Below are 10,974 nucleotides of genomic sequence, written 5' to 3'. Positions count from 1 at the left end.
ACTGTCGGCCTGAGCCAGGCCCCTGACTCCTCCAGGACCTAGTCCGTTTTGCCCTGTGGACTCGGGTTTCCTGACTTCCTAACCTGCCTTTTTTGTTTTTAAACCACTAATCTTATTGGAACAAAAAACCAAAGGGGATTCACTTTAGATTTTGGAAACAGAGGCTATTAATAACAACGCTATATCTCTATACTTAAAGATTTAGATGAGGGACTTTCCCGGAGGTCCAGTAGTTAAGTCTCTGCACTTTTAATGCAGGGGACGCACATGCAATCCCTGCTCTGGGAACTAAAATCCTATGAGCCACACAATGCTGCCAAATTAAAAAAAAATTAGACGACAAGGTAAATTTCCTAGTTTTTTTTTTTTTAAAGAACCACTCTTGGCTTTTTGTCCTTCTTCTCTATTGTACTCATTTTCTGTTTCATGCTTTTTTGCTCATATCTTCATTGTTTGTTCCTGATAGCTTTTTGGGGTTTATTTTTCTCTTTTCCTATCTTTCTGGCATGGATGCTCACTTGACTATCTCCATTTGGAAATAAAAATAGTTTTACTTCTTCCTTTCTAATCTGTGTATCTTTTCTTCAAAAGCTTTATTGAGATATAATTCATACACCATACAATTCGCCTATTTAAAGTGTGTATAATTCAGTGCTTTTCTATATATTGGACCTTTGCAACAATTACTTTGAAAGGTACTCTGTACCCTTTAGCTATTATCCTCTACCCTTCATCCTTCAGCCATCAATTTAATTTCTATCTCTATATATCAGCTCAGTTCACTTCAGTTGCTCAGTCATGTCCAACTCTTTGCAACCCCATGAACCACAGCACGCCAGGCCTCCCTGTCCATCACCAACTGCCGGAGTCTACCCAAACCCATATCCATTGAGTCTGTGATGCCATCCAACCATCTCATCCTCTGTCGTCCCCTTCTCCTCCTGCCTTCAATCTTTCCCAGCATCAGGGCCTTTTCAAATGAGTCAGCTCTTCGCATCAGGTGGCCTAAGTATTGTAGTTTCAGCTTCAACATCAGTCCTTCCAATGAACACCTAGGACTGATCTCCTTTAGAATGGACTGGTTTGATCTCCTTACAGTCCAAGGGGCTCTCAAGAGTCTTCTCCAATACCGCAGTTCAAAAGCATTAATTCTTTGGCACTCAGCTTTCTTTATAGTCCAACTCTCTCATCCATACATGACTACTGGAAAAACCATAGCCTTGACTAGATGGACCTTTGTTGACAAAGTAATGTCTCTGCTTTTTAATATGCTGTCTAGGTTGGTCATAACTTTCCTTCCAAGGAGCAAGCATCTTTTAATTTCATGGCTGCAATCACCATCTGCAGTGATTTTGGAGCCCCCCAAAATAAAGTCAGCCACTGTTTCCACTGTTTCCCCATCTATTTGCCATGAAGTAATGGGACTGGTCTAGTGGTTTTCCCTACTTTCTTCAATTTAAGTCTAAATTTGACAATAAGGAGTTCATGATCTGAGCCACAGTCAGCTCCCGGTCTTGTTTTTGCTGACTGTATACAGCCTCTCCATCTCTGGCTGCAAAGAATATAATCAATTTGACTTCGGTATTGACCATCTGGTGATGTCCATGTGTAGAGTCTTCTCTTGTGTTGTTGGAAGAGGGTGTTTGCTATGACCAGTGCATTCTCTTGGCAAAACTCTATTAGCCTTTGCCCTGCTTCATTCCGTATTCCAAGGCCAAATTTGCCTGTTACTCCAGGTGTTTCTTGACTTCCTACTTTTGCATTCCAGTCTCCTATAATGAAAAGGACATCTTTTTTTGGGTGTTAGTTCTAAAAGGTATTATAGGTCTTCATAGAACCATTCAACTTCAACTTCTTCAGTGTTACTGGTTGGGGCATAGACTTGGATTACTGTGATATTGAATGGTTTGCCTTGGAAACGAATAGAGATCATTCTGTCATTTTTGAGATTGCATCTAAGTACTGCATTTCGGACTCTTTTGTTGACCATGATGGCTACTCCATTTCTTCTGAGGGATTCCTGGCTGCAGTAGTAGATATAATGGTCATCTGAGTTAAATTCACCTACTCCAGTCCATTTTAGTTCTCTGACTCCCAGAATGTCAATGTTCACTCTTGCCATCTCCTGTTTGACCACTTCCAATTTGCCTTGATTCATGGACCTGACATTCCAGGTTCCTATGCAATACTGTTCTTTACAGCATCGGACTTTGCTTCTATCACCAGTTACATCCACAGCTGGATATTGTTTTTGCTTTGGCTCCATCCCTTCATTCTTTCTGGAGTTATTTCTCCACTGATCTCCAGTAGCATATTGGGCACCTACTGACCTGGGGAGTTCCTCTTTCAGTATCCTATCATTTTGCCTTTTCATACTGTTCATGGGGTTCTCAAGGCAAGAATACTGAAGTGGTTTGTCATTCCCTTCTCCAGTGGACCACATTCTGTCAGTGGAAGTGAGAAATAGATTTAAGGGACTAGATTTGATGGATAGAGTGCCTGATTAGCTATGGACGGAGGTTCATGACATTGTACAGGAGACAGGGATCAAGACCATCCCCATGGAAAAGAAATGCAAAAAAGCAAAATGGCTGTCTGTGAAGGCCTTACAAATAGCTGTGAAAAGAAGAGAAGCGAAAAGCAAAGGAGAAAAGGAAAGATATAAGCATCTGAATGCAGAATTCCAAAGAATAGCAAGAAGAGATAAGAAAGCCTTCCTCAGCGATCAATGCAAAGAAATAGAGGAAAACAACAGAATGGGAAAGACTAGAGATCTCTTCAAGAAAATTAGAGATACAAAGGGAACATTTCAGGCAAAGATGGGCTCGATAAAGGACAGAAATGGTATGGACCTAACAGAGGCAGAAGATATTAAGAAGAGGTGGCAAGAATACACAGAAGAACTGTACAAAAAAAGATCTTCACGATCAAGATAATCATGATGGTGTGATCACTCATCTAGAGCCAGATATCCTGGAATGTGAAGTCAAGTAGGCCTTAGAAAGCATCACTACAAACAAAGCTAGTGGAGGTGATGGAATTCCAGTTGAGCTATTTCAAATCCTAAAAGATGATGCTGTGAAAGTGCTGCACTCAATATGCCAGCAAATTTGGAAAATTCAGCAGTGGTCACAGGACTGGAAAAGGTCAGTTTTCATTCCAATCCCAAAGAAAGGCAATGCCAAAGAATGCTCAAACTACCACACAATTGCACTCACTTCACACACTAGTAAAATTCTTCAGGCCAGTCTTCAGCAATACATGAACTGTGAACTTCCAGATGTTCAAGCTGGTTTTAGAAAAGGCAGAGGAACCAGAGATCAAATTGCCAACATCTGCTGGATCATGGAAAAAGCAAGAGAGTTCCAGAAAAACATCAATTTCTGCTTTATTGACTATGCCAAAGCCTTTGACTGTGTGGATCACAATAAACTGGAAAATTCTGAAAGAGATGGAAATACCAGACCACCTGATCTGCCTCTTGAGAAACCTATATGCAAGTCAGGAAGCAACAGTTAGAACTGGACATGGAACAACAGACTGGTTCCAAATAGGAAAAGGAGTACATCAAGGCTGTATATTGTCACCCTGCTTGTTTAACTTCTATGTAGAGTACATCATGAGAAACACTGGGCTGGAAGAAGCACAAGCTGAAATCAAGATTGCCGGAGAAATATCAATAACCTCAGATATGCAGATGACACCATCCTTATGGCAGAAAGTGAAGAGGAACTAAAAAGCCTCTTGATGACAGTGAAAGAGGAGAGTAAGAAAGTTGGCTTAAAGCTCAACATTCAGAAAACGAAGATCATGGCATCTGGTCCCATCACTTCATGGCAAATAGATGGGGAACCAGTGGAAACAGTGTCAGACTTTATTTTTCTGGGCTCCAAAATCACTGCAGATGGTGATTGCAGCCATGAAATTAAAAGACGCTTACTCCTTGGAAGGAAAGTTATGACCAACCTAGATAGCATATTGAAAAGCAGAGACATTACTTTGCCAACAAAGGTCCATCTAATCAAGGCTATGGTTTTTCCAGTGGCCATGTATGGATGTGAGAGTTGGACTGTGAAGAAAGCTGAGCACGGAAGAATTGATGCTTTTGACCTGTGGTGTTGGAGAAGACTCTCAAGAGTCCCTTGGACTGCAAGGAGATCCAACCAGTCCATTCTGAAGGAGATCAGCCCTGGGATTTCTTTGGAAGATGCTAAAGCTGAAACTCCAATACTTTGGCTACCTCATGCAAAGAGTTGACTCATTGGAAAAGACTCTGATGCTGGGAGGGATTGGGGGCAGGAGGAGAAGGGGATGACAGAGGATGAGATGGCTGGATGGCATCACTGACTCAATGGACATGAGTGGGTGAACTCTGGGAGTTGGTGATGGACAGGGAAGCCTGGCGTGCTACAATTCATGGAGTCGCAAAGAGTTGGACACAACTGAGCAACTGAACTGAACTGATGGGACTGGATGCCATGATCTTTGTTTTCTGAATGTTGAGCTTTAAGCCAACTTTTTCACTCTCCTCTTTCACTTTCATCAAGAGGCTTTTTAGTTCCTCTTCACTTTCTGCCATAAGAGTGGTGTCATCTGCATATCTGAGGTTATTGATATTTCTCCGGCAATCTTGATTTCAGCTTGTGCTTCATCCAGCCCAGCATTTCTCATGATGTATTCTGCATATAAGTTAAATAAACAGGGTGACAATATACAGCCTTGATGTACTCCTTTTCCTATTTGGAACCAGTCTGTTGTTCCATGTCCAGTTCTAACTGTTGCTTCCTGACATGCATACAGGTTTCTCAAGGGGCAGGTCAGGTGGTCTGGTATTCCCATCTCTTTCATTCCAATCCACAGTTTATTGTGATCCACACAGTCAAAGGCTTTGGCATAGTCAATAAAGCAGAAATAGATATTTTTCTGAAACTCTCTTGCATTTTCGATGATCCAGAGGATGTTGGCAATTTGATCTCTGGTTCCTCTGCCTTTTCTAAAACCAGCTTGAATATATCTCTATATATTTCTGGATATTTCATATGAATGGAATTCTATAATATATGATCTTTTTGACTGGCTTCTTTCACTTACCATAAAGATTTCTGTTTTCTAAGTATGTATTTTTGGCTGCGCTGGGTCTTGGTTGCTGCATGCAGGCTTTATCTAGCTGTGGCGAGTTGGGGCTACTCTCTAGTTAGAGTGAATGGGTTTCTTATTGAAGTGGCTTCTCTTGTTGCAGAGCATGGGCTCTTGGGTGCGCTATCTTCAGTAGTTGCAGTGCCTGGACTCAGTACTTGCAGCTCACTGGCTCTACCTAGAGTTCTAGTTCAGTAGTTGTGCCGAACAGGCTTAGTTGTCCCATGGAATCTGGAATTGCCCCAGATCAGGGGTTAAAACCATGTCACCTGCATTGGCAGGTAGATTCTTAACCATTGGACCACCAGAGAAGTCGAGCATAATGGTTTCAAGATTCATCCATATTGTAGCATGTCTGGGTACTTTACTTCTTTTTATGACTCAGCAATACTCCACTGATGCTTTTGAACTGTGGTGTTGGAGAAGACTCTTGAGAGTCCCTTGGACTGCAAGGAGATCCAACCAGTCCATTCTGAAGGAGATCAGTCCTGGGTGTTTTTTGGAAGGAATGATGTGAAAGCTGAAACTCCAGTATTATGGCTACCTCATGTGAAGAGTTGACTCATTGGAAAAGACTCTGATGCTGGGAGGGATTGGGGACACGAGGAGAAGGGGACGACAGAGGATGAGATGGCTGGATGGCATCACCGACTCGATGGACGTGAGTTTGAGTGAACTCCAGGAGATGGTGATGGACAGGGAGGCCTGGCATGCTGCGATTCATGGGGTCACAAAGAGTCGGACACGACTGAGCAACTGAACTGAATACTCCATTGTATGGATGAATGTTTTGTTTGTCCATTCATCTGTTGGTAGGGATTTGGGTTGTTTTGAATAATGCAGATACAAACATCCATGTATTCAGATAATCACGATGGTGTGATCACTGACCTAGAGCCAGACATCCTGGAATGTGAAGTCAAGTGGGCCTTGGAAAGCATCACTACGAACAAAGCTAGTGGAGGTGATGGAATTCCAGTTGAGCTATTCCAAACCCTGAAAGATGATGCTGTGAAAGTGCTACACTCAATATGCCAGCAAATTTGGAAAACTCAGCAGTGGCCACAGGACTGGAAAAGGTCAGTTTTCATTCCAATGCCAAAGAATGCTCAAACTACCGAACAATTGCACTCATCTCACAAGCTAGTCAAGAATGCTCAAAATTCTCAAGCCAGGCTTCAGCAATATGTGAACCGTGAACTTCCAGATGTTCAAGCTGGTTTTAGAAAAGGCAGAGGAACCAGAGATCAAATTGCCAACATCCGCTGGATCATGGGAAAAGCAAGAGAGTTCCAGAAAAACATCTATTTCTGCTTTATTGACTATGCCAAAGCCTTTGACTGTGTGGATCACAATAAACTGTGGAAAATTCTGAAAGAGATGGGAATACCAGACCACCTGATCTGCCTCTTGAGAAATCTGTATGCAGGTCAGGAAGCAACAGTTAGAACTGGACATGGAACAACAGACTGGTTCCAAATAGGAAAAGGAGTTCGTCAAGGCTGTATATTGTCACCCTGTTTATTTAACTTCTATGCAGAGTACATCATGAGAAATGCTGGACTGGAAGAAACACAAGCTGGAATCAAGATTGCCAGGAGAAATATCAATAACATCAGATATGCAGATGACACAGAGGAACTAAAAAGCCTCTTGATGAAAGGGAAGTGGAGAGTGGAAAAGTTGGCTTAAAGCTCAACATTCAGAAAATGAAGATCACGGCATCCGGTCCCACCACTTCATGGGAAATAGATGGGGAAACAGTAGAAACAGTGTCAGACTTTATTTTTCTGGGCTCCAAAATCACTACAGATGGTGACTGCAGCCATGAAATTAAAAGACGCTTACTCCTTGGAAGGAAAGTTATGTCCAACCTAGAGAGCATATTCAAAAGCAGAGACATTACTTTGCCAACAAAGGTTCGTCTAGTCAAGGCCATTGTTTTCCCTGTGGTCATGTATGGATGTGAGAGTTGGACTGTGAAGAAAGCTGAGTGCCGAAGAATTGATGCTTTTGACCTGTGATGTTGGAGAAGACTCTCAAGAGTCCCTTGGACTGCAAGGAGATCCAACCAGTCCATTCTGAAGGAGATCAGCCCTGGGATTTCTTTGGAAGGCCTGATGCTAAAGCTGAAACTCCAGTACTTTGGCCACCTCATGTGAAGAGTTGACTCATTGGAAAAGACTCTGATGCTGGGAGGGATTGGGGACAGGAGGAGAAGGGGAGGACAGAGGATGAGATGGCTGGATGGCATCACTGACTCGATGGACATGAGTCTGAGTGAACTCCGGGAGTTGGTGATGGACAGGGAGGCCTGGCGTGCTGCGATTCATGGGGTCGAAAAGAGTTGGACACGACTGAGCGACTGATCTGATCTGATTTAATATAATTGCTTTACAGTGGTGTGTCAGTTTCTCCTGTACAACAATGTGAATCAGCCATATGTATACATATATCCCCTCCCTCTTGAGCTTCCTCTCAAACCCCATCCCACCCCTCTAGGTTATCATGGAGCACCGAGCTGAGCTCCCTCTGCTATACAGCAGCATCCCACTAACTATGTTTTACATACGGTAGTGTATACATCGGAGAAGGCAATGGCACCCCACTCCAGTACTCTTGCCTGGAAAATCCCATGGATAGAGGAGCCTGGTAGGCTGCAGTCCATGGGGTCTCGAAGTGTCGAACATGACTGAGCGACTTCCCTTTCCCCTTTCACCTTCATGGATTGGAGAAGGAAATGGCAACCCACTCCAGTGTTCTTGCCTGGAGAATGCCGGGGATGGGGGAGCCTGGTGGGCTGCAGTCCATGGGGTCGCATAGAGTCAGACACGACTGAAGCGACTCAGCAGCAGCAGCAGCAGCAGCAGCAGCAGCAGCAGTGTATACATGTCAATGCCACTCTCAACTCGTACTACACTCAGTCCCCCCAACCCCGCCATGTCCACAAGTTTGTTCTCTGTCTGCATCTCTGTTCCTGCCTTCACGTGTGTTTTCATTTCTCTTGGATATACAGCTGGGACTTAGTTTGCTGGGTCATATGATAACTCAATATTTAGTCATTTGAGACCCTGCCAAACTGTTTCCAAGATGATTGTACCATATTACAAGCCTACCATTAGTGTATGAGGGTTCCACATCCTCATCAACACTTGTCATTATCTGTCTCTTATCCTTCTTGGTATGAGACAGTATCTCATTGTAGTTTTGAGTTTTAGTTTCCTGATAATCAATGATGTCAAGCATCTGTGCATGTGCTTATTGGGCATTCATATAAATACACACACACACACACACACACACACACACACACACACACACTGGAGAAATGTCTTTTCAAATCCCTTACCTACTTTTAATGGGGTTATTTGTCTTTTATTATTGAGCTGAGGTTTTATAGATTCTGGATACAAGTCCCTTATCCGACATATGATTTGCAAATATTTCCCCACATTCTGTAGATGTCTACTCACCATCTTGGTGGTATCTTTTGAAACACAAAAGTTTTTTATTTTCAGGAAGTCCAATTTAACTATTTTTTTCTTTTGTTGCTTGTGCTGTTGGTTTCATATCCAAGAATCCTTTGTCAAACCCAAGATCCTGATTTGTCTCTAACTTTTCTTCAAAATTTTATAGTTTTCATTCATATCAAATGTTTTGAGTTACTTTTTATATATAATGTGAGCTACGGGTCTGACTTTATTTTTTGCATCTAATTGTCCCAGCAACACTTGTTAAAAACTGTTCTTTCCCCAAAATCATCTTTGGATGATTTTGGCTTTTTTATTACCATGAACTGTCCATCTTTATTTCCTGTTCTAACATCTATTTTGATAATACTGTAAATTTTCTTTTAAATTGTGCTTTTTAAATTTGTTTATTTACTTATTTTTATGTTGGTTGTGCTGGGTCTTTGTTGCTGCGCACTGGCTTTCTCTAATTGTGCTGAGCAGGAAGGGGCTACTCTCTAGTTGGGGTGTGTTGTTTGTTATTCAGTCATTCAGTCATGTCCAGCTCTGTGACCCCATGTACTGCAGCACACCAGGCTTCCGTGTCCTTCACTATCTCCCAGAACTTGCTCAAACTCATGTCCATTGTGTTAGTGATGCCATCCAACCATCTCATCCTCTGTCACCCACTTCTCCTCCTGCCCTCAACCTTTCCCAGCATCAGGGTTTTTTCCAATGAGTTGACTCTTCGCATCAGGTGGCTAAAGTATTGGAGCTTCAACTTTAGCATCAGTCCTTCTAATGAGTATTCAGGGTTGATTTCCTTTAGGATTGACTAGTTCGATCTCCCTGCAGTCCAAGGGATTCTCGAGTCTTCTCCAGCACCACAATTCGAAAGCATCAATTCTTTGCTGTTCAGCCTTCTTTACGGTCCAACTCTCATTTCCATACCTGACTACTGGAAAAACCATAGCTTTGACTATCTGGACCTATGTCAGCAAAATGAAGTCTCTGCTTTTTAATACACTGTCTAGGTGTGAAATAGCTTTTCTTCCAAGGAGCAAGTGTCTTAATTTCATGATTGCAGTCACCGTCTGGAGTGATTTTGAAGCACAAGAAAATAAAGTCTGTTACTGTTTCCATTTTTTCCCCCATTTACTTGCCATGCAGTGATGGGGGCTTCTCATTGAGGTGGCTTCTCTTGTTGCGGGGCACAGGCTCCAGGACTGGGCTTCAGTAGCTGCAATGTGTGGGCTCAGTAGTTACAGCTTGTGGGCTCAAGAGCTCAGACTCAGTAGTTGTGGCACACGGGCTTAGTTGCCCCACTGGCTTAGTTGCTCCACAGCATGTGGGATCTTCCCAGACCAGGAATAGAACGGGTGTCCCCTGCAAGGTGGATTCTTAACCACTGGATCACCAGGGAAGCTGTACTGTAAACTTTTAATTGCTGTTTACATGTACACATTTTCCATGATTTTACTTTTAATCTATCTGTATCTTTAAAGTGCATTGGGACTTCCCTGGTGGTCCAGTGGCTAAGACTTCAAGCTCCCAATGCAGGAGGCCCAGGTTCAATCCCTGATCGGGGAACTAGATCCGACAGGCTGCAACTAAGGGTTTTCATGCTGAAAGTAGGACATGATGCAGCCGTGTAAGTAAATAAATGAATATTTTTAAAAGAATAGCATTTAACTGAGTCTTGATTTTTTTTACTCAAGCTGAAAATCTCTGCTTTTTAATTGGAGTATTTGTATCATTTGCCTTTAATGCCATTATTGATATGGCTGTGTGTAAATCTACCATCTTGTTTTCTATTTGTCTCTTTTTATTTCCTTCTGCTTTTGGGCTGAGCATTTTTTATGATTCCATGCTAACTCCACACTGATGTATTAGATATCCCTCTTTTTGTTTTATAACTATTGTTATAGGACAGGAGTTTGCAAACTACTGTATGTGGGCTAAATGTGACTTGCCATCTGTCTTTGTAAATTAAGTTTTTTTGGAATACAGCCATTTCCATTTGTTTATGTATAGTCTATGGCTGCCTTCATGTTGGTATGGGTTTTGAGCTAATTCTCACCACCAAGGCAAATAATCTTCTGAGGACACTACTCGGTGTTCTATGGAGCAGGAAGTAGCTCCACTCTAGCTTATAGGAACATGAGAAAATCCCAGTCCTTTTCATGTTCCAGGAATTTTTGTCTGTTCCTTTCCAGTGGCTCTTTCAGCGGCTTTAGGTGATTTCCTCCTGTGTGTGCAAATCAGTTTAGACAAAGATTTGAATAAATACCTCTGCAGACCTGCAGAACCCTCTGATATTTTCTGACATTTTCCTTTGATTTTCTCAATTCTTATCTCTCTCTCTTCAACTAGGCAAGATCACCAGGCT

The sequence above is a fragment of the Bos indicus genome, chromosome 24 (genome assembly GCF_029378745.1).
Source record: "Bos indicus isolate NIAB-ARS_2022 breed Sahiwal x Tharparkar chromosome 24, NIAB-ARS_B.indTharparkar_mat_pri_1.0, whole genome shotgun sequence".
Classification (NCBI taxonomy): Eukaryota; Metazoa; Chordata; class Mammalia; order Artiodactyla; family Bovidae; genus Bos; species Bos indicus.
Note: the sequence above shows the minus strand (reverse complement) of the source record.